The 27,135-nt window shown below is 45.0% G+C and overlaps 1 long non-coding RNA gene across 1 annotated transcript; it reads right to left on the bottom strand.

The window, feature by feature from the left end:
• On the bottom strand, positions 1–27,026 carry LOC144894009 (uncharacterized). Its single transcript, XR_013624686.1, has 2 exons — positions 26,886–27,026; positions 1–512 (listed from the first exon to the last, which is right to left on the bottom strand). It is a non-coding gene; the product is annotated as an uncharacterized LOC144894009 (long non-coding RNA).
• Between the last annotated feature and the right edge of the window lie 109 nt (positions 27,027–27,135).

Raw genomic sequence — 27,135 nt, 5'->3', positions numbered from 1 at the left:
AAAGCTTCCTGCATTTATTAAGTTTGATTGAATGGATAAACACCAGTGGCCATTAACACATAATTAGTGACAGATTAACTCGGAAATAGGGGATTATCTCAGAAATAATTAAGGAGGGAAATTAGCACCATGTGATCAATCCATTCATTGATAGGGGGCTATAGAATTAGCTCAGTGATCCAGACTGATGATGTCTGTGGTATGGATGTGAACTGCTGTCCCGTCTTTTTAGGGACCCTTAGGCGAGACTCTACAACACCAAAAAGATCCGATACAATCTGCAGTACCTCTTGTAATGTGTTGTAAGGTGCAGCCAAGTCCATCTGCAGCAAGTTTCCTACAAAGGGCCATCTTCTGGGTCCAGGAGGAAAGATGTCGTGGTTCGATTTCATGGTCAATAATCTTCGGAGGAATATCATCAAGATTGACCCAGCAATGAGCAGCACAGTTCCAACAGGCACAGGGCCATATCCAGGCAAAAACTCAGCCATCACATCAAGAATATTTAAAACCTGCAAAAAGAATAGTTATAAGTCAAACATTTTTGGTGTATTTGGTTCAAGGTTCAACATTTCCATGCACTGGTTGTGCCTGGGTAGGAAAATGTGAAGGAAGTACAACCAGAATGTCCAACCTTTAACCCCTGCTCTTTTTATCTTGCCTTGACGTGCTGTTATTGCTTCAGGAAGGTAAAACAAAGTGCATGCCAAAGAGTAAACCACACTACACTTTGGCACAAAAGAGTAACAGGACTCTGTCCTTTCCAAGAGATACAATAAAAGGCCCCTTGCGTAATCCCATTTGCACGACAAATTGTAACTGAAGACAGCTTGGAAACCAAAGCAGGATTTTACAAATGAGATAAGAGAATGATTTTCATATACATTCACTTGACAAACAGCTGTTGAACCTTAGTATCTTACGAAGGTTCAACGACTGCTTGTTATTGAGCAAAAAAAGCCTGGACTGCAGGCAGCCTGGAAAAGAAATTAAACCAAAAAAGAAAAGAGACAAGTACAGATACATTCAAAGTACACCGCCCCCATGCCAAATAATTAAATATCCTATAGCGCGGCATTGCCGGGGCACCTCCGGTGCCCGGCAATACCGTAGTGCAGCTCATAGAGGCTGCATTGGGAGGGGAGAGGTGTACACTAATTGATTGATTAATTGCATAATTAAAATCAATAAAAGATTATCACAAAATATTTTGTTAATCAATTGGCTAATAGCATAACGAAACCACTCGTGTTTCATCCGAAGATGTATCTTTTAGAAATTTAATTAAATAAGTCATTAATAAAAAATTAAATAATTATTTGATTAATCAATAAATAATTAATCGATTAAATGATTAATTAATAAATCAAAAATATCCTTGATAGCCACATCACTTGGTCACTGTCATGTCCAAATATTAGCTTCCTAGCTCAAATGGTGCCTGAGATATTGGCCAAATGAGAAAGAAAATAAATAAATGAGAAATAATGAAAATAAATACAAGACTTCCGCTTCCGGTCTTCCGGTTCCAGTCAACAGCGCTGTCTGTGCTCTGTCCCCCAAATATTCCTACAGGTCGCACAAGATCTGCCTGCAACCCTCTTATGGTTAAACTGCCAAAATCAAGGCTCTCTGCTCACCTTCACTCCTTCATTCCTCTTTTCTCCCGCCTCTGGAACAAGCTCCCTCACTCTCTTCAATCCCACTCCTCCCTCCAGGTCTTTAAAACAGCTGTTCACCACCATCTCTTATCTTCCCCAATCCAAAACCTTGATCTTTTTTACCCCCGCTAATTTCACCCCAAATCCACTTTTTTGAAATATCAATTTCTTTCCTGGAAGTCCTTGGTGTCCTTGCGTTTTATACCTATCCTGCCTCCCCCCAAGCCCTCTCCCTCCCACACATCTCCCGATGTCCCTGCTCTCAAATGTTGTGTTTGTGTGCTTCCTCCCCTTCTCTCCCCATCTTTTCTACCGCTCCCCTTTTTATATACTTTGTTTGCTTGTTTGTTTGATTTGTTTGTTTGATAAATGTTAGCTCTTTCACGAGCCTCGATTCTGTATACAAAATATATATATATATATAAAAATAAAAAAAAATAAAAAAAATAATTAAAAAATTAAATTATTAATCAATTCGGTCATAGAACACATAAACCACCACCATTTCATCAGAATCTGTAACTTTAAAAAAAATATTTTTTTTAAGTCATTAATCGAATAATTAAATAATTAATCGATTAATTAATAAATCAAAAATAGCCTTTGCAGCCAAATCACCTGGTCATTGGCATGTCAAAATATCAGCTTCCTAACTCAAAAGGTGCCTGAGTTAATGGTCAGAAGAGAAACGAAATTTAATTAATTAAATAAGTACTTAATTAATCGCTACTAATTAAATAACTCCTCAATTAATTGATTAATCAAAAAACAAAAAATATTGTTTTTGACAAAGGACTTGCTCACTATTGTGTCGAAATTTCAGCTTCCTAGCTCAAAGGATGGCTGAGATATCACCCGGACAAACAAACAAACAAATGAAAAATCAGTCAGAGAACGAGGACTTGCCGGAATTTACTTTTTTATCGGCCATTTAGGACAAATATGGCGGCCGAACCACGTGACCGATGACGTCATCGTTAACATATTTTATTCCCCATGGAGAGTTCTTTACAATGAGCCATGTCAATTTTTTCTATTCAGCACTTTTGTAGATATAGAGGTGCTAAGTTTTTCGGTTTTTCCAAGATGGCGGCCGAACCACGTGACCTATGACATCATCATTAACATATTTTATTCCCCATGGAGAGTTCTTTACAATGAGCCACGTCTCAATTTTTTCTATTCAGCACTTTCGGAGATATGGAGGTGCAAATTTTTTCGGTTTTCCCAAGATGGCGGCCGAACCACCTGACTGATGACGTCACCATTGACATATTGTATTCCCCATGGAGAGTTCTTTACAATGAGCCATGTCAATTGTTTCTGTTCAGCACTTTTGGAGATATAGGGGTGCAAATGCTTTCGGTTTTTCCAAGATGGCGGCCGAACCACGTGACCGATGACGTCATCAATTGGGCACAGTCTATTCCAGGGCAGGACAAATACGTGTGCAAAGTTTGGCGATTCTACGTGCAACGGTGTAGACGTAGTGCTGCAGACAGACAGACAAACAGACAGACAGATGAAAAATTGGTAAGAGACCGAGGACTTGCCGGAATTTACTTTTTTATCGGCCATTTAGGACAAATATGGCGGCCGAACCACATGACCGATGACATAATCATTAACATATTTTATTCCCCATGGAGAGTTCTTTACAATGAGCCGTCTCAATTTTTTCTATTCAGCACTTTCGGAGATATAGAGGTGCAAAGTTTTTCGGTTTTTCCAAGATGGCGGCCGAACCACGTAACCGATGACGTCATCAATTGGGCACAGTCTGTTCCAGGGCAAGGCAAATACATGTGCAAAGTTTGGCGATTCTACGTGCAACGGTGTTGACATAGTGCTGCAAACAGACAGACAAACAGACAGACAGACAGACAAACAGACAGACAGACAAACCAACTGATCAACATACTTGCCGGAAAACGAACAGATCAACATACTTGCCGGAATCTTTTCCGGCAAGTAACAAACAAGAAAACAAACAAGAAAGCAAGGAAACAACCAGAGTGAAAACTGAGTACTCCCTTTCAGAGTGCGTCACTGCCGAGCCCCCTTCGGTGCCCGGCAATGATGATTTGCAGCGCCTGGAGATGGCATAGGAAAGGTGCGGTGTACAACAACCAGAGTGAAAACTGAGTACTGCACTCCCTTTCAGCGTGCGTCACTGCCGAGCCCTCTTCGGTGCCCGGCAATGACGTTTTGCAATGCCTGGAGATGGCATAGGAAAGGAGCGGTGTACAAAAAGAAAAAACAAGAAACTCTGTACGTAGTCTGTTGCTGATGGTGGCATCATCGCTGGAAGTGGAGCTGTGCTGCTGATGCAGTACCCCCTGTTTCCCGTAAGCTGGTATTCATTTTGCAGACCTTGGAAGGTCAGTGTTGTTTAATGGCACGACAGGGGCTTAAACACAAGAACCTAGATCTTAGATGTTAAGGCAGGCACCTTAGTCATTAAGCCAACAGCAGGTTTGAAAGCCAATAAGTGAATCACACTTGAGACTGCAGCCTGTGAAAATAGCAATTCACTGATCACACAGACTTGTCATTGACAGACAGCAGGCCTGAGCAATCCAACCACTACTCCTCTCTCATTTACTTTTCGGTCATCACATCTCGATTCTCAGAGATTAACTTATAAAACGCGTTGTGAAGTCTGGATGTCTGTCCGTCCATGCGTTAACTTTTTGCTGTTTTTGCTACTCCTCCCTAATCACCCGGTTGTTTGCTCTGAAACTTGACACATGAACACAAGACAGTAGCCCGCACAATCACTCAAGCTTCAATTTTTTGATTTTTTCGGATTTGGACCATGGGGGCTTCGAGGGGTGGGTGGAGGGTTACCCCCTGAAACTTCGGATCTCTACTCATCCATTATTTACCAACCGACTGCTCTGAAAACTGATACAGCCCTTCTTTCTACTCGATGGTCCACAGCATCACTCGGTCTTAGATTTTTCGATTTCAGATCACAAAAAGTCCATAGGACATTTTGGATCTTCAGAGTCTTCAGGGTATTTTGGGTCCTTAGGGTATTTAAGGATCTTCAGGGTATGTTGGGGGTCTTGGGGGGTCTTAAAGGTTCTTCAAAGGTCCAATGGGTCTCAGCAGTCCAAAGTGTCGAAAGGTACATTCCAATAGTACTCTCATGTGCCTGCCCTCTGGCGAACACCGCAGGGTGACACAGATGACCAAACAAGCTTTAGGTCCGAGGCATTCAATTCAATGGTGGACCTTCGTTATATGCATGGGGAGCAAGTGAAGGGGGGGAAGCCATAAGCGCTGACCTGCACAAGTCCATCCGACGTCCTCGACCCTGCAATAAATCAACTCAAACCGACACGGAATTAAAATGTACAAAAACACCGGCTTTATTAACGAAAATGCTGGTCACAAAATAATGCACGATAAAAATAAATTCCTAATTGGAGCGCCCCAACACAGATTCAACTACAAACAATTTGAAAAATAACTGTAAAAATTAATATGTGATTGTGTGGCACTTAGCTCTAATCGGCTCTTGAACCTTTTCAGGAATCGTTAAAAACCCCTCGCGTCCTTGACAGGAAAACCGCAGACTGCATTGCCGAGGGCACGAATTAGGCCTCGCCCACCCTCGTCCCTCGTTCACCCAGCCGCGCTCGTCTTCGTCGTCCTTGCGTGGGAAACCGCAGTTCTCGGTCCGCAGTTCCTCCTCACGATCACAATGAAGATGTCGGAACACGACCGTTCACCATCAGATCCAGCGACCGAGAGATACAAAATCGTGCCTGCTCCCAATGAATGTCCCTCGCTCAAGAGCGCACCGTATATGTCCCCGTTATTTATGAATGTCCCTCGCTCCGGAGCACCCCAACACAAGAGAGAAAGCCACAAGGAAAGTGAGAGCAGATGAAAGAGACAAAATGTCTGGACATGACTGTTTGTGATGAATCTCCCCTGCGCAAGAGCATAAAAATGCGACTGTTCGCTATGGGGTCTAGAATGAGAAGAAGAAAATGCTGGCACAGCCTTTATAGTCAACGCTCTGACGTCATCTGCGTGTCCGCTGCTATCAGCGAATTCCATCTTACCAGTCCTCGTGCCAATCAAATCCCGGACCAATCACTGCTCTTCGAGGCGTGGCCTCACGGACCTTGCCTGATTGAGGTGGTGATGTAGCGGCTGTGGGACCAGCAGTAGTGTTCGATGCCTGGTTTCCGGTTGGTTTTTAATTAGTGTGGTTAATGTGGGATTTCTTACAAGGTGTGTTCTGCGGTGTCATAAGGAACAAAGGAAAAATAACAGAGGCCATTACATACAGGGAATTAATTTACCGATATTCCCTCGCTAATTAACAAACCCAACCCCTCTCATGGGGACGAAGATACAAGCCTACCCGACATACGGTCTACACAAATTTCCTACTTATTAAATTGGGTTTCTTCTTCTTCATGACACTACCTATACACCTATACAACCTATACCTATACCTTGTATACCTTGTAGAGCACACTGCCTATACAAATCTACCAGGACTAAGGTATTGCCTACCCCCCATAAACGTAACACAACCATCCCCCCCCCCCACCCCTCTGGAACCGAAGCCCCCGCAAGGTTCACTGCAGGTGCTATTGTTCCAGTCTTAACACTTACCGACTCACACTTAATTAGCCTATGAAATAAATCAGGAAGACTGTGGGAAGCGAGCCGTAGCTATTGAATGTGGAGTAGCTACTGCAGCAGGTGTAGCTGCTGCATGTGGAGGCGTATGTGCCCCTGCTGGCCCACCTTAGCTGACTGTATCGAGGTTGAAGAGCCGAAACGGAATGATGCTGAGGATCTCGACTGAGGACCCGGTCAGTGAGGCACACTTGTGACCAGGTGTGTTTTGAAATCATGTATGTATTGTTGTGGTTTTGTAAATAAAGGCAACCCCCCCTTTAGTTAGTTGCACCACAACATATAGCCTCGCTTAGTTAGTTATCTCTTATTAAATGTGAAGTATAGTCTCCTTCCCAGTTTTAGTATGCGTTGAGGCAGGTAAAGTAGGGGTAGGCCTCTTTGGAGCCTGGAATGCCATGTGGTGGGCCTAGGGCAAGTCGAACAGGCCTGAGGGAGGAGCTAAAGGGGAGTGGCCAGCAGCAAACAGCCAACGGGATCTAAAGGGGAGTGGCCAATAACGGCGGCCAATGAGAGCTAAAGGGGAGTGGCCAGCAGCAAGCGGCCAATGAGAACTAAGGGGAGTGACTGATGAGGGGCTATCACGACACGTGACCCCCGGCGTCCAGTGGAGGCCTTTGGAACATTCTGGTTGGACTCCGGGGGCTATAAAACGCGGCCCGGACCCCCGAACACTTTCTCTCTGCCCCCGCTTTCTCTTGGCCCTGGACTCCGACGATCTCCCTGCCTGAACTCCCTGCACGTGCGCTTTTGCCTCACTGGCTTCGGGACACGCTGTGTGGATTCCCGTTCGTGCACGATTGAGGCCGACGTCCCTGCCGCGAACATCCTTGGGGGGAAACGCCCAACGAGCCGTCCAGGGTGAGCTGCACTAAGCGGCCGCGCTTTGTGTGCATCCCCTTCTTCCTCCCTATCCCCGAACGAGTCAGAGGGCCCTTGTCTGGGAAACGTAAGTAAGGTGGTTAAGGTTCTATTCTGTGTCCCTTTTCTATCACCAGTGTACATTTGTGAATAAATCTGTGCTTTGTTTCCAACTTGGCCGTTTTCGTCCCTTCACCATTGGCTTCGCATTGCACAAGTTAAAACCGCTCGATCGGGTTCATAGTAATTAACGGCACGAGTTACGCGACACACAAACCACTCGGCGTTAAAGACCAGCGTGACTCGTGTGAGGTCCAGCCCCCGTCCTCGCGGCGGCGTGTGTATCGAAGGTACTCGGGTTGTGACCGGAAACCCTTCCACGCGCTAGCTGCGGGTTTGGTGGCTGGAATTGCTCAGCAATCCGCCCCCACGAGTGGAGAGTGGGTAGCGGCCTCGGGGACTCGAAGCTCGAGGGGGAGCAGGGCTTAATCCCCCTTCAGTACGTCGATGAGCTCGAGAGCCGCAACAGTATATATCGAGGTTGATAATCACACACACACACACACACACATCTGGTTTTTTCATTTCTGTTCCTCACAATTCTATCTCTCTCATTTATTCACAGACACGCGCGCGCACGCACACACACACACACACACACACACACACCTCGTTTTTAAATTTCTGTTTCTCACAATTCTATCTCTCTCTTTCATTCTTTTATTCACACACACACACACACACACACACACACACACACACACACACACACACACACACACACACACACAATTAATTGTACAGTATTGGTTGTTCCTAAACTTAAATATAAATAATTTAAAGGATTGTTGTAAATGATGTTAATTTCACAACATCCCATATTCAACTTTATTTAAATTGTAAACCTCAAACATAGTTTCTCTACCTAAAGCAAGAACCTTAACCCGTAAGCAATTGACTAGTTTCCCGACTGCATGGATCATCAGCTGGGCACCGTTCTTCCTCGAGGTTTCGATCCTTTCAGCCCAGTAACTCTCCAAACGGCGGATCCACAACCTCGATCATGGATCCAGATCAATAGATGGTACATCAGTAGATCCACAACCTCAGTTGTGTCCAGGCAGTCAGTCAACCCATCAATGCAACATCACTTATTCCAACTTTACTCGCAATAGGATTTAATGTATTATCATATATTTATAACTTTCCTTACACACTCGATAATATGATATCATTAAATCATGCACATCTTACCTTAAATACACCAATCTACCAACCAGCACGACTAGACTGGTCGGAAATCTGATAAATGTGCTTCTATAAAATCCTAGAAGCATTTTTGGGGAAAAGTTGACAGACCACTTTTTTATCATAATTTGGGGGTGCTGAGTCCATTTTTGCTCTGTCACCCTCTCAAATGAAGGCAAAAGCTTCAAAAATGGCCGAAAACAAAATGGCTGCCAAAGATTCAATTTTACTGTATTTTTTTAATACCTCTCTAAATTAAATACAAAGTTGAGTACTCTCCTCATTTCAAAAACATCATTATGGATCAAAATTATTCTCAAATATGCAAAATACTGTTCTTAGTTTCTTAACATAGGTTGTTGATGTCCATATTGAATTTCAAGATGGCTGTCATTGTTAATCGGTATGTTGTCAATATAGGAAATATGAAGGCGACACGAGAGGCTATTTGTAGGCACATTCATATGATGACAAACAGTGAATTAGATAAGGTACAAGCATTTAAGCAGTACATAATGCTACTTTATATGTATTCAAATAAATTTAGCCATATATAATACAATGTACATGTGATGTTCTGATAGAATGTGCATCTCCCTCCAATGTCTCATATGAAAATGATCGAATTTTCTGCAATTGTGTCACACAGTCATTCATATACAGTTCTACTCATTGTGACAGTTGTCGTTATCCTTGCATTTGCATTGTGATGTACACAACAGACGAGACTTTCTGCACTTGCACCGTAAATTCATACAGCCAGTGTTGCAGCTACAGGAAATCAGTTCCAGACACGACTGGGGTACAGGTGGAAATGACATCAAAATGGGCACCAGTTTGTCCTCGCTCTGTTTCCAATCCATGGAGTCGGGTGGAGGCAGATCTGGGTAGTTCAGATGTGCTTGTCTACACACTAATGCCTGATAATGTGAACGTTTCACATGGAAGAATAGTGCATCACTTGTTGGGGGGAAGTGACTCTGGAGCGCGGGACTTAATGAAGAGTACTGGTCGAGCCTTGTCAACTGTGTCAACGTGTTGCATCTTGTACATTTTGCAGACAAACAGCTCCGCATCTTTAGCAGTTCCTTCTGTAAGATCTCCATTTCCAAGATTTTGCAGTAGTCCGTGGTGCTCTGTAAAGACTTTCCATGCAGTGGATTTGCTGTGGCCCGAGAAGAAGGATGTCACATCACTTCCAGTCAAAGCATGGAAGGCTGGAATAGTTTCCAGCACAGTCGGACCAAACGACATCTGTTCTGCTATTGTGTGAATAGGTATATGTTTTCTTTTCTTAGCTGTGCCCGCTTTGAGCCAGAGTTTTGTGCAAGACATTCGAGGGAAGTGAGCCAGAAGAAGAACCAGAATGTCAGTATCCCTGGCTTGAACCACTATTCTGTCAGCTTGGTTTTTAACACAATGTAAAATAATACGGGTATCAGCCTCTTCATGCCGAGCTTCAAGCAGGGATGTGTCCACATCCGGGTTGTTTGATTCAACCCTCTCTTCATCAGTGAATCCACCAGCCACAATGATGGTTTTGTCATGCTGATCATGCCTTACCATATGTTCAGAAAGAAATCGTGCCAGGTCTGCCTTGTTTTCCCCTAAGGCCAGGAAATTACTCCAGTCAGCTGGCAAGGGCATCTCATGGCTGTCAATGACTCTTCGAATGGGTCTGATGCCCTTGGCACGCCTCTTCCTCATCCCAGATTTAATGGACACCTTATAATATCTGTCGAATGCAACATCAATGCAGTCAAACAAATATCCTATCTGAAGGACAGTGTTTTTGAAGACATCAGCCAGATCTCCAAATGTAGAAAGTCCGTGTGGCTTCCCAATGGCAATCACCAAGGCTTGTCCATCAAAAATAATGGTTGCATTGCCACCGAGCTCATCTGGTGCCAGCATCGGTGGGCATGGTGTTTCTGCTGTCAGAACTTGAGACAGAATGGCTTTGGATCCTGTACGAATGTCACCATTCATTTCTGCCAGTGCAATCGGCACTGGCAAGAGCTCATGGGACAAAATTTCATCTAGATTGACCTTCCTTCCTGCTTCATAGGCAATGATCAGCTGCTGCAGGATTGATCGGTCTGCCTTTAATACTTTGTCTTTGCTTGATTTTGAGCATTGCCTTTCTGCATCAAAGAGGGATGAAAATGTCAATGGCTTGTTCTTGTGCAAAGGGTCACGAAATCTGACCTTCCATTTCTCACATGGCAGAAGCCTATCCTCGACAAATGTGTTGTTGCGTTTGTCCTTTCTCTTTGGCATTCAGGAGATCATCTCCAATCTTTTGGGTGGCCAGGTCTTTTGTTGCGATGTTTTGCAAGACTGGAGACTCTTCATTCGCAAATATGTTGAATGATAGCAATACTGCCATCAGGTTGTCTTCATCTTGGCTGTCCTGTTTTTGTCTTCCTTTTGTGGATTCATTGTGCATTGGCTCTTCGTCCATGTTCAGGTGGTACATTTTTCTGGTTTCACATGACATGTGGGATCTAAGGTTGTAAGACAGGGCCCATCTGCTTCAGGCTGTCGTGGTCTTGGTGATACCAATGATGCCACCTCCATTTTTCCCCCGTCCCATTTAGCCATTCTTGGCTTTGGTCTGGATCAACCTGGTTAAACCTACGCTTTGATCTTTTCACTACAAAATTTCCATTTTGAAATTCATGTAGCACTTCTGGTGGAAGTTGGTGCATTTCATTCACATATATTGTTCCCCATCGTGCGTAGTTTGTGTGATCATAACGCATGAACAGTGGGAGCATAGACTGGAAAGCATACAAATGAACTTCCCAATTTCCATCACGTTGGGCACGGGTGAACAAGAGAAGTGTATGTACCATCTGCATGTAACTCCACCAGAACTGGCAGTTTACATTGTCCATGGAGTTTATGTACACTGTCATTGCATCCCTGAACTCATCTGTTTCGAGAAGCGAGATCAAAGAATCCAAGTCTCCATCACTAGTTTTGTCTGTTATGTCTTGCCTGAGTTGTTGGTTGGTATGGCCAATTTGATCCAGCAACTTGGGCATGATGATACTCCAGAGAATCTGAAGGGTGATTTTGTGAACTCTCATGCCCCTGGCATATGCCTTGCCTGCCATCACTTGTTCTGCAGCCCTAGGACCAATGAGTTTGCTTTCCACCCATGAATCCAACAGTCCAGATGACTGAACGTGCTTACCTACAACCTTGAGGAAATTCATTGCTGTATGGAGTCCTCCAAGCCGCATGATCAAGAATGTCTGGTATTCATCCTTTGCCCATTTCAGTTCCATCAGCTTACAGTAGAGAGCTTCGTCCACTGTTAGCACTACATATTCTTGACCAAGACAACGAGCCACATGTCTGCACCGTTCGACCACAGTATTCAATGTGTCCAATTCATGGGCTGGTGCTTGGACAATAGGCATGTATCCAACTGTTGTCAAGGTTGGATCTACCGTACTGATTTTCTGATTGAAACGTGTCCAGCCTATTTTATTGTCCTCTTCTTGACGGGTAATAAAAAATGCCACATCAGTTGCTTCTGACCGACGTACTGCTGCTTTATTTGTTGATGATTCATTGTACCATTCCTTCTTTGTGTCTCTGGTTGATTTTGGTTCCACGACACCTTCTATAACTTCAGCAGGCAATAGTTCTTCCATCACTGCAGGCACTTCTAGAGTAGTGTTTTTCGATGGCCCTAAATTCTTGAAACCCATATCCGATTCTGGACCCCGTTGCCACGCTGCAATTTGGGTGGCATGGAAGCTATCTTTCCCATCAAGACTGCTGTCATTGATATCTATGTTGTCACATGTGAAATGCACAAACCGATTTGGTACAAAATTTGGAGGCGTCACTGCTCCTGTTATAATGTTCATGGATTTCAGGGTATGTTCTGCCAGAGCTGTGTCAACCTGTAGAACATTGTCATAGCCAATGATGTGACCAGCATTGTGAAAGAGCTGCACCAGCTCCTTTGATCTAGTGGCTTGGTGTAATGTACATGCTAAGCCTACATGCTTGGGCGTCCAGCGTTTTCCACCACTGACATTGTAAACCAAGTCTTGTCCTATGCTCAGAATTATACCTTGAAGTTTTAATTCACCCTGGGATATTTCCTCTTCTTTGATTTCTTCAGTTTTATCTTCGATATTTTCAACTTCATCCTCAGTTTCACCAAATTCGCCCTCGAGAAGACCCTGTCCACCAAAGAGCAAACGAAGAAACATAAACAGATTATCAGGAACACAGGATATTGCTTCATCCTCACTAATGTTGAAGCCTTCATAGGAAGATTGGGACATTATTTCAGATCGCAGCTTCAATGCAACATGTACCATTTCCAGGAACGAGTCATCCACTAGCTGATAAGCAGGCATGGTATGGGCATCCTCATCTTCAGCTACCAACTTTGAAATTAGGACATGTCCGTATTTTGTTGGCACCAGCAATGTTTGTCTGTCTTCAACGGCTTGGTTGTGCATAACTACGAACTCAAAGAAGTGGCTTATATATAGTTTAAGCTTTTCCTTGAAAGATGCCCTCCTACTAGTGAAACATGGGGGAACGTCAATATCAGCTGTTTCAGCCAAGTGACAATATCTTTTCCACACCTCAGATAGTTCGAGAACATGAGCTAGTTTTGCTGCATCCTCTAGTTCTTCTATAAGCCATTGCATAGCAAGATCTGTTTTTTTTGTGTGTTTTCCTTTCTTCTGGATGTATTGCGGAGGAATTGTTTGTAGCAGTTAGCATGGTATTTGCCCTCAGAAGCTATAAGATCATTCACCCCAGACAAACGTATACTGGTAAGTTGATCATATGGAGAAGCTTCAAGGACCTGCTGACTCATCTTCAGCGTGGTCACAGATGACAATTTGGTCTTAGTGCTGTCATCCTGACATAACATACAGGCTGCCCAATCAACAGGCTGTATGGAACTTCGAAGTCTAGAGGGTGGTCTAGAGGGCAGATCACCAGCTGAAGCGCTTGTGCCAGCTTCACACGATTCAGAGTAATTTCGTTTTTGTAATCTGGATATGTTTGTTTTGCTAGTAAAACGAGCATAGCAAGATTTATGCCATACCAAGGAATCAGGGTTGGTAGTTAGTATCATAACAAGTCTATCGATTGCTATTCTGTTTTGACTGTCTCTATGTTTCTGACGTATTTGCACAGACTCTTTCAGTTTGGTTAGTCCTTGTTCTGTAGCACCTAACAGCTTGTCACTTTTCTTCTCCTGACAGATGATGCATTGTCTGACATCAGTGGATCTGTCTCTTTTAAGATTCAGTATTGGCTCCATATTCTCATTTTTGTATCGGCACATTCATCATATGAAAATCACATTCGACAATCCTTCATCTGAAACAAAAGAAAAATGAGTTAGTGCATTTTATCACTCAACCATATAAGCGCTTTCTGGTGATGATGATATGAGCGTAGAGTGTTTCAGCATTTTTGGTTACACATATATGGAGCAAATATGTTTCTTGATTACAACTACGATTGGAAATATTTGGGCCAAATTACTTTATTCCTCAAAACTTTGAACAATTAAACTCCGACTAGGATGTACCTTAGAAGTCGATATAAGAGAAATAGTTGCTGGCCATGGCAGCCATCTTGAAATACAAAATGGCCGCCATTGCCACTAATTAAAATGAAGACAACATTATAATTTGATAGGACAACAAATTTATATATGGTGATACGTCATATCTATGGATGACACTTCTAAACTGTGCATTTGACCTCAGGAAGACCGGATATAACAGGTAAAATAACATTTTGGCGGCCATTTTGTTTTTGGCCATTTTGAGGAATTTAGCTTCACAGGAGAGGGTGACAGACAGCAAAAATGAACTCAGCACACCCTAATTATGATAAAAAGTGGTATGTCAGCTTTTCCCCAAAAATGCCTCTAGAAGTGTGTTTTCCCAAAAATCCGACCAGTCTAGACCACACCACTGACCTCTCGATCAAACTGTATTTCGAATGTTCAAACTTTCACCGAAAACGGTTTTTTGCATGCTGCCGTATCCTAGCAATCACTGAAAACTGTTTTTTGCATGCTGCCGTATCCCAGCAACCACTGATTCCTAGCAACATTGATTTGTAGTATATTTAATTCTTATATTGTGTTGTATTTACATAAATATCTCATGAATAATATTTTTACAATTCGTATTGTATTTTACTAATTCGATTTGGTGTCGTTTTGTGATTTTAAAGAAAACTTGTTTTCATCTACCAACTGTAGCTCCCTGTGCTAACATATGTCTGACTAGTTGTTGTAATCTATTGACAAGTTCAGAGCTGTGACACACACACTGACAAGTGATGTTGTTGTAATGTATTGACACACACACACACACACACACACACACACACACACACACACACACACACACACACACACACACAATTGTACTAGTGAATATTGGAGCAACGGGAATGATAAAATAATCTTATAGAGATCTCAAAAACTAACCCTAGGAATATTATGACAAACAAACTGCATTTGGAAGCTGTCTGGGGCTCGGTGACGATCCTCAAAATAACCCTCGGAATAAAACTTTGAGAATAAGAAAATATCACAAACTGGTCCATGAATCATGATCCCTTACTGAAACGAAGGTGGATACTTTGAGACCTGGAAGAACTCCGTTTTACATCTGGGAGGTGTATGTAAGCATGCACACATGCATACACGTACATACACATGCACGTGCATATACATATGCATGCACGCGCACACACACACACACACACACACACACACACACACACACACACACACACACCAAACATCCAATAAAAGAACGTCCAACGAAAGAAGAAAGGTTACACATATAATATTGTTGCGGTTTTAAGGTTTTGATAACAGCCAGTATAATAAAGGTTAAATTTCCCCCTCATAGTTAGTCACACAAACAACATGTAGCCTCGCGATAGTGTAGTTATCTCTTAGTATTTGTGAGCTTAGTCCTTTTCCTATGTTAGTTCTGCATTGAGTAGAGTAAGGAGAATAGGTCCTACCTCTACTGACTATCCCGCCTCCCTAGCCTCATGCCTCTTTGTGCTGACTTTGGTTCATTTTGGGCGAATTAACACGAGGCAGGCCTAGGAGGGTCGGGGTGGGGCCGAATGAGGGCGGCAGAGGAGCTGACGGTAAGCGCGAGCCGCCAATCAGGGCTCAGAGGGTGTGGCGGCAGCACTGCGTCACAGGGCGTGGTTGGAAGGTTCGAGAAGGTTTGGGGCGTATCAATATAAGCCGTTGCGAAAAGCCCCGAGCAGTTCAGTAAGAGCGAGAAGGACTGATGAGCAGAGGACTGAGCACCAGCAGTTGAGTTCCAGCAGTGTGGTGAGTTACAGAAGCAGTGAGAAGTGAACCAGGATACGCGCTAATATAAAGCAACACTCGGTTGAGCTTGAAGCCGAGCCGCGTACAGTGCATCGAGTTACGCGAGTGATAACGGCTGTGTAACCGCCAGCCGCGCTGAGAGACACGTATTTTCCTTCTTACCTCATCGGCTGCCTTTTGTTCGGGAGACGTGCTACGAGGATCCTTCCACCGCCTGCTTGCCATCTTCGCGGGACGTGCTGGGACCATGGAGAGCCGGACGGGGCCGTTCCTGGACAACCACGTCGATGCGTTTGGCCGGAACATCGACCTGCCTGCAATTCCCTGTGTGAGTGTGACGGGCCCGAGTCTGGGCATTAAGAATAAGTCTGATTAAGTGCTGCTCTGTGTCTCTGCATACCGATCATTGTACATAGTTGTGGGAATAATAATTAAACCTGTGTTCTTCCTTTTCCATTCGATCGTTATCGTGATTTCCTCATTGGCTAAGCGTGGTAAGAGTAGAACCGCTCTAATCGGCGTCCAATATTGAACGGTAACTGCACGGACCATGTGGTACTCAATCCGCTCGGTGTACCCAAATCACACGTGACTCATGCGAGTCTTGCTTCCCCACTTCCGTGGTGGCGCAGGGATTTAAGTATGAGCGAGACTTGGTCCCGAAAGCCTACCTTGCATTTGTCCGGAAGAGCCGTTTCAAGTCTCTCGGTTCCGCCAAGCCCAGAAAGAACAAGGGGATTCATCCACCCTTGGTAAGGGGAAGAAGGGTGGTGGAAAACCGTAACAATTGGTGTCCGGGAGTGGCATTTGGAACCCTAACAAAAATTTTTTGAACGAATTGGCCCCAAAATTGCGAGCGACCGAAATTTAGTATTAAAAAACAAATTTAAATCGTACCATGGCTAGTCAAGGCGGTCGAATGCCGGTGGGGTAGATGATGAGGAGGAATTAATGACCCAGGATCCACAGGAAGGGTTGGTAGAAGAGGAGGACATTGAAGAGGGCCGGCAGCAGGGGCAGAAAATGGCGGCGCCTCGCACGTGTCGGCGAGAGCCGAGCCCGCTGTACCAACGGTCTTTGACCTGCAGCAGTTCATGGCACGATTCAGCGAATACATGGCGGAGTCAAAGTGCGACAATAATAAAAGGAGTAAGGAAATGAAAGAAATGAGGGATGAAGCAAGGTGTAACATGGAGGGGTTGGAAAACAAAATGGGTGGTCAATTGAAGGAAATGGGAGATGAAGCAAGGAGTAACATGGAAAAATTGGAAAACAAAATGGACATCCAAAAGAATCAATTGGAAAAAATGAGAGTGGCGTCGAAGAAAGAAATGGGGGAGGACATAAGGCGCGGGTTGAGCGAGGAGGTCGCAATGCGACACGATGAGGTGACACGGTGTGAGGAGCGCGTGGAGAGTGAGCTTGGGCAGAGCACAGCTAAGTTGACCGAGGGTATGGAAATCGCGATGCGGGGTGTAAAAGAGCCGATGGTCGCCGAATTGGAAAAGGAAATTTTATTGGCGCCAGCCATCGTCGAAGAAAAAGAAATAATTAGAATCGAAGAGATAATTCAAATTGAAGGAACAATTGGGGCCGAAGAGACGGCAGAGATAGAAAATGAATCACGGGAGATAGAAATGGAATGCACACAAAGTTGGTATTTGCATCATGATGTCGGGCTTGCTAACCAAATGAAAAGTTTGCAGGTTCTGGCAGGAAAAAAGGTCCCCAAGGTGAGTAGGAATGTGTTTGGCGCGAAAAGGGTTTTGGCGCGCTTGGGACATGGACGAAACCTGGGCGGTCGTGGAAGGTCCATCGTGCGGTGTATGAGGGCGACTGAGAAAAGTGTGCACCGGAGCGCGAGTGTGAGTGAGAAAAGTGTGCGAAAGAGTGCACACCCGAGAGTGGGGAAAAAGAGTGTATGAGGATTGGGTGTGCAACAGGAGAGTGCACACCCATGGGTGTTACAGAGTGTGTAACAGGAAAGTGTGTAACGGAGTGTGTGGAAGGTATGAGTGCGCCGAGGTGTGCAGGTGCGAGTACGGTGTGCGAGGGGGAATGCGCACCAGAGGACGTGGAAGGAGAGTGTGCTGTAACAGAATGTATGGAGTGTATGGGGGCGCCTGGGTGTGCGAGTGTGGAGTGGGTCGCGAGTGGTGAGAACGCGGCTCAAGCATCGACACCGACCGGGGTAGCGTTTAGCGCGACAGATAGCCGACGTGAGCCCTCGGTGAGTTGTGTGCGGCAGGGACCAGCGGGGATCGATGCTACGGCCGTGTCCCAAGGACCGACGTGCACGATTCGTGCCGGCCCGCGCCCTGTATGGTTGGTGCCGTGTCGTGGCGGTAAAGGCGAACGGCAAGGCTCAAGGGGAGGTAGGAGAGTTCGAAGCCGCGCCCCCTGGCGGGTGCGGTGCTCCGACCGTGGGCGGTTGGGCCATCGTGCGTGGGACCCTGAACCTCGGCCCATCCATTCCTCCTCCCCTGGATCGAAAATGCCGGACGGACACCCCATACAGTAGACCAACCAACCGCATGGATCGCTCGGCCTTTCAAAGCCGAGCTTTGACAATGTATCCCCACACGGAGAGGCTCAAGTGTAGTTGACGAATGGACATAGTGTAAACTGCGTGGCGGAATGGTAGTTTGACCATTCTTCACACAGCCCGGGCCCATGAGCATTAGATTAGGGGGATGGCAGTGACAGGCACATGGAGGTCCAGCGATGGTTGCCTCCATGGGGCACCGAAGCTAGCCGAGGGAGGGCTAGGATAATTGATAGGGAATTAGAAGGCAGACTTTAGAAGACAAAAGATTTAAGTTGTGACATTTGTACTGTAGTGGGGACGAAGAGAGATTAGATGGATGATAATGACGAGGGAGTGCTTAGTTTAATGGGATGATGGGGAAGCACGAGTTATTAGGGGCAAAGTAGTTAGATAGATGATGCTGTGTGTTTGAGGATTTGTATTGAGACAAAAGGAATTGTGTTTGGAGTGCATGGAAAAAGGTGTGTGACCACAAGAGGTGTGCAAGATATTTGGTGTGCGAGATAAGTGGTGTGGAATGCTTGGTGTGGGAATAAAAGGTGTGGAATGCATGGTGCGAAGGAGTGAATGGGGGGAGATGGACCCATTCACGAAAGCCCGGGGTGGGTAGAGTAAAGACAGGTAGAGGGCTTAGGTAAATTGTTTGGATATTGACACCTGTGGTGCAGGTAGTGGCAAGTAGTGCTTTGGAGGGTGCATGAGTATATGGAATGGCTGGGCGTGTGGTTCAATTGGTGCGTATGGTTATTGGGGCACTCCGCCACTGGTAGTTTGTCGGCCAGGTGAGGCCGCAGGTAGGCTCTGAGAGCCAGTTAGGGTAGTTGTGAGTTGTTGAGTGGGGCCGGAGGATCCAAAGGAAGGACCTGGTTGCCCAATGCCAAGGTGGGCATCAGGGGGTAAAGAGCCAGGAGGGGCCTTCCCCAGTTTAGGTAGTCGCAGGAGCAGGTGAAGCTCGGGTGGCGACTTCAGTGGCGGAGGTGCGCAGGGAGGTAGACCTGCTAGTGGAGCTACACGACCCAGCCCCGAAATTGTGCAAGGGCACAGTATGAAAAATTTGGGAGTGAGACACAAATTCGGATGGCATCACAGGGTGGTCAATGGGAATTCGGTTTTTAGAACCACATAGTTTAAAGATAGCCAATTGGCAGGGTACGACCCTGGGTAGTTTAAGAGTTAATGGCACTGAGTGTAGTTAGGAAATGAGGAATTCCCTTCGCGCCATCCACTTCCACAGCCATTCACCAAGGAGAACGAAGCTCCACACCAAGGCCAAGTGAACTGATTTGAGTAAGTAAGATGCATCATGACGTAATGGGACATTGTGTTTGTTCCATTCCTTCTTTCCTGGGAGGGATTGGGAAACGGATTTGGCATAGAGGGGGATATGGGAGACAAGACGTAGAGACGAATTTGTAAATACCAGGAAGGGCTAGGGTAATGTAAGCCGACGTTGGGGGGTACGGACGGTTAGGGACGAGCTTGCTCTGCTCGCTCTTCCGCGCCCCTCATGTTGCATTACCTTGTTTTGCTGTGTACCTTTGTGCCCTTTCCACTTTGTTGGTCGTGCTTTGTCTCTCCCCCCACCCCAGGACCATTTTGGAGGTGGAACTGTGCAGCACAATCGACCTGTGCAGCATTCCTTGCTGCACCTTGCTACATCGGTGCAGCATCCCTGCTGCACCCTTGTTACATCTGTGCAGCCGAACTGTGCAGCATTTTGCTGCCGTATCCTTTTACAGTAACTTTGCTGCACATTACACATATGGACCACAGGTTTTGTGGCCTTACACCTCTACTGTGCAACACCTTGCTGCAAATTCACCTTGCATCTTGGACCCCTTGTTTTGAGTGGCATAAATGTCACGCAGTCGGACCACATAGGGTTGGCCCTGCCTGGCAGAGAAATAAAACGAACACATTTGTTGTGTATTGTTTTTATTATGGTGTGCTAGTGACGAGAAGATTGGTAAGTTTATTTAGCCCTGAAGAGCAGGAATGGCCTGTATGCCTATCCGGGGACTTGCCGGTTTGATATATGCACACAGAAGATGCAAGATGCAAGATGCAAGAAGCAAGCAGCAAATGTGACTTTTGAATGTGTTTTTGTGTATTTTGCTGTGCTTTCTCTCCCCTCCAATGTTCTTTCCAAAAAGGACAGGTCCTGGGTCATAGAACTGTAAATAAGGAGTAGGTTTTTGTGCTTGCATATAAAAATGCTGCCCACCGGCTCCATGTTTAGTTTAACAAATTCCGGATTCGGTTAATTGTGGGCGTGATTCTGTTGGAGTAGCTACTCAACGCAATCGGTGGGACATATTTAGTGATTTAAAACTGTCGCATACATGGGTTAGAGTAAATGTTAGAGGGAACCACATCTATATGTCACATGTAAACATAAAAGTTAGTTCCCAGATCTTTCTCAAAACCCGTCCTTCCAATTTTTGTAGGTTCGACTCGGGGACGAGTCTGACGAGGGAGAGGGGTAGTGTTGCGGGTTTGAGTTTTGATCACAGTCAGTATAATAAAGGTGAAATTTCCCCCGCATAGTTAGTCACACAAGCAACATGTAGGCTCGCGATAGTGTAGTTATCTCTTAGTATTTGTGAGCTTAGTCCTTTTCCTATGTTAGTTCTGCGTTGAGTAGAATAAGGAGAATAGGTCCTACTTCTACTGACTATCCCGCGTCCCTAGCCTCATGCCTCTTTGTGCTGACTTTGGTTCATTTTTGGCGAATTAACACGAGGCAGGCCTAGGAGGGTCGGGGCGGGGCCGAATGAGGGTGGCAGAGGAGCTGACGGTAAGCTCGAGCCGCCAATCAGGGCTCATAGGGTGTGGCGGCAGCACTGCATCACAGGGCGTGGTTGGAAGGTTCGAGAGGGTTCGAGAAGGTTTGGGGCATATCAATATAAGGCGTTGCGAAAAGCCCCGAGCAGTTGAGTAAGAGCGAGAAGGACTGATGAGCAGAGGACTGAGCACCAGCAGTTGAGAGTTGAGTTCCAGCAGTGTGGTGAGTTACAGAAGAGGTGAGAAGTTGAAGGAGTGCGGTGAGCCGAAGAGGACTTTGAGAGATACGCGAGTGGCGAGAGCTGCGCATGAACCAGGATATGCGCTAATATAAAGCAACGCTTGGTTGAGCTTGAAGCCGAGCCGCGTACAATGCATCGAGTTTCGCAAGTGATAACGGCTGTGTGACCGCCAGCCGCGCTGAGAGACGCATATTTTCCTTCTTACCTCATCGGCTGCCTTTTGTTCGGGAGACGCGCTACGAGGATCCTTCCATCGCCTGCTTGCCATCTTCGCGGGACGTGCTGGGACCATGGAGAGCCGGACGGGGCCATTCCTGGACGACCACGTCGACGCGTTTGGCCGGAACATCGACCTGCCTGCAATTCCCTGTGTGAGTGTGATGGGCCCGAGTCTGGGTGTTAAGAATAAGACTGATTAAGTGCTGCTCTGGGTCTCTGCGTACCGATCATTGTACATACGTGTGGGAATAATAATTAAACCTGTGTTCTTCCTTTTCAATTCGATCGTTCTCGTGATTTCCTCATTGGCCAAGTGTGGTAAGAGTAGAACCGCTCTAATCGGGGTCCAATATTTAACAGTAACTGCACGGACCACGTGGTACTCAATCTGCTTGGTGTACCCAAATCACACGTGGCTTGTGCGAGGCTTGCTTCCCCGCTTCCGTGGCGGCGCAGGGATTTAGGTACGAGCGAGACTTGGTCCCGAAACCCTACCTTGCGTTTGTCCAGAAGAGGCGTTTCAAGTCTCTCGGTTCCGCCAAGCCCAGAAAGAACAAGGGGATTAATCCCCCTTTGGTAAGGAGAAGAAGGGCGGCGGAGAACCGTAACAATATGCATGGATGATTTTAAACTATTTGCACCGAATGATGAAAAATTGGCAGAACAACTGAAATTAGTGAAATGGTTCTCCACCGACATCCAAATGGAATTTGTCCTCGATTAGTGTGCCAAGGGCACATTCATGCAAGTTAGGTCAACAAAAAGAGATAACATAAAAATCGACCTCGATACAACAATACAGGAGCTAGACAAAAAAACATCTTACAAATACCAAGGAGTAAGAGGACCACCAAATTTGTCATAAAAATGCACAGACCAATTACCAAAAATACCTGCTTACAACGAGGCTGAACCTGAAAACTTATCTCACCCCAAGGAACAAAATCAAAGCCATAACCTAACTAGCAGTACCAGTGTTCCAGTACAGCTGCAGAATAGTAAACTGGTCACAAGCGGATATACCAACGACACACACTTATTAGGAGCCCACACACTTATTAGGAGCCCACACACTTATTAGGAGCCCACACACTTATTAGGAGCCCACACACTTATTAGGAGCCCACACACTTATTAGGAGCCCACACACTTATTAGGAGCCCACACACTTATTAGGAGCCCACACACTTATTAGGAGCCCACACACTTATTAGGAGCCCACACACTTATTAGGAGCCCACACACTTATTAGGAGCCCACACACTTATTAGGAGCCCACACACTTATTAGGAGCCCACACACTTATTAGGAGCCCACACACTTATTAGGAGACCACACACTTATTAGGAGCCCACACACTTATTAGGAGCCCACACACTTATTAGGAGCCCACACACTTATTAGGAGCCAACACACTTATTAGGAGCCCACACACGTATTAGGAGCCCACACACACCTAAAAGTTGCACACCAACACAAAGTCTTTCTTCACTTGTTCAATGGATGTTCTGGTTTCATAACAACAACAAGTACAAAAAGTTTTAATTAAAACAAAAGTCGCGTCGATGTTACACAATGCCTAGATGCAGCTGTGCCTATAACGTCGATGTTATAGGCACAGGACATTCCTATTGATTCGATTACTTGATGTTACTTTTGTGCAAAGTGAAAATATATCTCGGCAATTTCCCGTGTGTGGCGACGAATTTTTAATATATCTCGGCATTTTCCTGTCTGTTATTTCAGGCGGTGTATGACTGACCATGCCGCGATTTAAAAAAAAAAAATCTCGCCAATTTCCCGTGTGTGGCGACACGTGAACGAAGCTATGTTCCTCTCTCCACATTATTGTGATGACGTATAAATTAAATATTTCATCGTGACGATTGTCATCAAATGGACGAATTTTTAATATATCTCGGCATTTTCCCGTCTGTTATTTCGGGCGGTGTATGACTGACCATGCCGCGATTTAAACAAAATATATATATCTCGGCATTTTCCCGTCTGTTATTTCGGGCGGTGTATGACTGACCATGCCGTGATTTAAAAAATATATATCTCAATGGACTTGAAGTTACAGGCCTTTGAGAATTCATTTCGTTCTATAAAGGGCAACTTTCATCGGATTTTCTTCACGTTTTTTTTCAACCGAGTCTAAAACTATGTTAGCGACTGCGAAAAATGAAATGATATATCGAATTTGATTTGAAAGAAAACTGTGTGAGAGAGCAAGACACCACGGGCCTACAAAACAGGCCTCAAAGCTATGCGAGTTAATAAAATGGTGGATATTTCTTTATATGAAGCCTCTCCCACAATGGGTGGAGCTATGGTTCCCAGAATGGGTGGAGCTTTGAGGTTTTGTCTTCTCTGCAAGAACAACAACAAGAAGAAGAAGAAGAACAACAACAACAGCAGAGGGCACTCTATGAGCAGCGTCTGCGACGCGGCTAAAAATTAGAAAGAATCTCAAAATGCAAAGCCTGTCCGCATCTATTTGTATTCAGACTTGTTCTTCTTATTCCGTATGCTCAAAAAAACGAAAACAGTTTAAAAAAAAAACACAAAATGAAAATTGATGATTTTATGCAGCTTTGACCTTTGAGCTTAATCGATCTAAAAAACAATAAGCTTCTAGATTTTGATTGGTAAACCAATTTAGTGACCTAATATGCAAATTCTTTAAATTTCAGGTTAATCAGATAAAAATTGACTAATTTATATGATGCTGACCTTTGACCTTTTGACCAGATTATTAATTTGCCTTCTCCATAGTCTCATAATAATGCTTTGTTGAAAATTTGATGGGAAAACTCAAATGGTAAATTTAAATTTCAGGTAAATTGGATGAAAATTGATGATTTTATGTGACTGACGTTTGACCTTTTGACAAAATTATTAATTTGCCTTCTCCGTATTATCATAACTAGGGCATGCCCGTACTATATCTATATCTAAAATTATATCCCCCCCCTCTATTTACATGAAATGGTTTGGTCCATGAAATGTTTTGGTTCATTCGCAACGCCAAAGCGAACGGCGAACGCTTTACATGAAATGGTTTGGTTCATGAAATGTTTTGGTCCATTCGCAACGCCAAAGCGAACGGCGAACGGCTTGCGAGTACAGTGACAATCCCCCCGGGGTTTTAATTAGTTTTAAAACATCGTTTAACGCCAACATAGCGCCAACATAGTTTGCCGACGGGAAATAAATGAATACGCTCTCAAATGTGCCATCCGAGGCAGAGTGTGTTCGCCACGTTCGGCACACGCGATAGCTCGCTGCTCTCTGATTGGTTGAATCGTTTTTTGGACATAGCTCGGTAAGTAATTGTCCGATTAATATGAAACCTTGAAAAGGCACATCCTCGGGTCCCCAGCAATATACCTGGCAAGTTTAAAGTATATCGGACCCGTGGTTGTCGAGAAACAGCGGTCACAGACAAACAAACGTACAAACAAACAAACGTACAAACAAACAAACGTACAAACAAACAAACACACAGAGATTACTGGAATTATAGATAGATAGAGCTTTGTTGAAAATTTGATGACAAAACAAATGGTAAAACAGCATGGTAAAAAAGTTATGGCCTGGACAGACACACACAGTCACACACACACAGTCACACATGCACAGTCAAACACGCAGTCACACACACAGTCAAACACAGTCAAACACAGTCACACATTCAGTCACACATTCAGTCACACACACACACACACACTGTCACACACACACTCTGTCACACACACACACTGTCACAGACACTGTCACAGACATACAGTCACACACATACAGAGTCACACACATACAGAGTCACACACATACAGAGTCACACACATACAGAGTCACACACATACAGAGTCACACACATACAGAGTCACATACATACAGAGTCACACACACACACACACACACACACAGTCACACACACACACACACACAGAGTCACACACACACACAGTCACACACACACAGAGTCACACACACACACAGAGTCACACACACACACAGAGTCACACACACACACACACACAAAGAGTCACACACACACAAAGAGTCACACACACACAAAGAGTCACACACACACACACAGTCACACACACACACACACACACAGAGTCACACACACACACACACACAGAGTCACACACACACACACACACACACACACAGTCACATACACACAGTCACACACACAGTCACACACACACAGTCACACACACACAGTCACACACACACACACACACAGAGAGAGACACACACACAGAGTCACACACACACAGAGTCACACACACACAGAGTCACACACACACAGTCACACACACACACAAACACACACACAGAGTCACACACACACAAACACACACACAGAGTCACACACACACATAGAGTCACACACACACATAGTCACACACACACATAGAGTCACACACACACACAGAGTCACACACACACACAGAGACACACACACACACACACACAGACACACACACACACACACACAGAGTCACACACACACACAGAGTCACACACACACAGTCACACACACACACACACACACAATTCAGCAATTTATAACAGAAGGAACAGCTGGGCAAGTCGTTTCACCAGTTCCTCGGTCTGACCCCATTAGTCATCGCGAATCTGCTGAACTGTTGGACCAGGGAAGAACACAAGGAGCTGCAGAAACTTCCAACAACGCACGAAATGGCATTTCTGACGATCAATTTTAAAAAAAAAATGCCTGGGATAGGACCCCCAGACCCCTCTCATCCCCCTCCCTCCTCCCACCCCTCACCAGGCGCTATGGCTTCGTGCATCCTCCGTCGTCACATTCCTGGATCCGCCCCTGGATCTTCACCAAAATCGAATCATTTCCTCCTTGTGATATGGTAAATCCTACATCTCTGCCAAATTTCGTCCGAATTCGTCCACAAGTTTTTGAGATATTTTGTTCACAGACAAACAGACAAACAGACAGGGTTGAAAACATAACCTCCATCCACCTTTGGTGGCGGACGTAACAATAATCAGGTAAATATTATTAATAACTGATTTATGACAATAAACCTCTTTGGCAGGCAATACAGTTTGATGATACCAACACATGCAATAGCCATGTACTACTTCAGCCAATAACATCAATCATACGGTAATTAACAGGTTTTTAATACAGAATCACATCGGTTGGTAATTACCACGGATCGCTAGGAGACAATTTAATAAAACTCCGAAAAAATCACCACAAGGCGCACACAATTAATTACCTCTCCAACGAGACTTCGGGTCTTGTTCGAGTCCAAACTCCGAATAACAACCCAAACCAAAGACAATCAATAAATTATTCAGTGACAAACACGGTTTGGGAACGCCCCTCCCGCCAAAACCTGCTTCGTTGCAAAGCAGAACAGGGGCGCCTCGCATTCCCGGAGGCCAACAAGCTCCTCCCCTCAGACTGCGTAGATTACAGGGGCGGGGCAGGGGTAAAGCCTCGATGGATCCATGTTTGTCTATTAT

This window comes from Myxine glutinosa, chromosome 10 (assembly GCF_964187855.1).
Source record: "Myxine glutinosa chromosome 10, kmMyxGlut1.1, whole genome shotgun sequence".
Classification (NCBI taxonomy): Eukaryota; Metazoa; Chordata; class Myxini; order Myxiniformes; family Myxinidae; genus Myxine; species Myxine glutinosa.
Note: the sequence above shows the minus strand (reverse complement) of the source record. Positions and strands in the feature narration are given on the sequence as shown.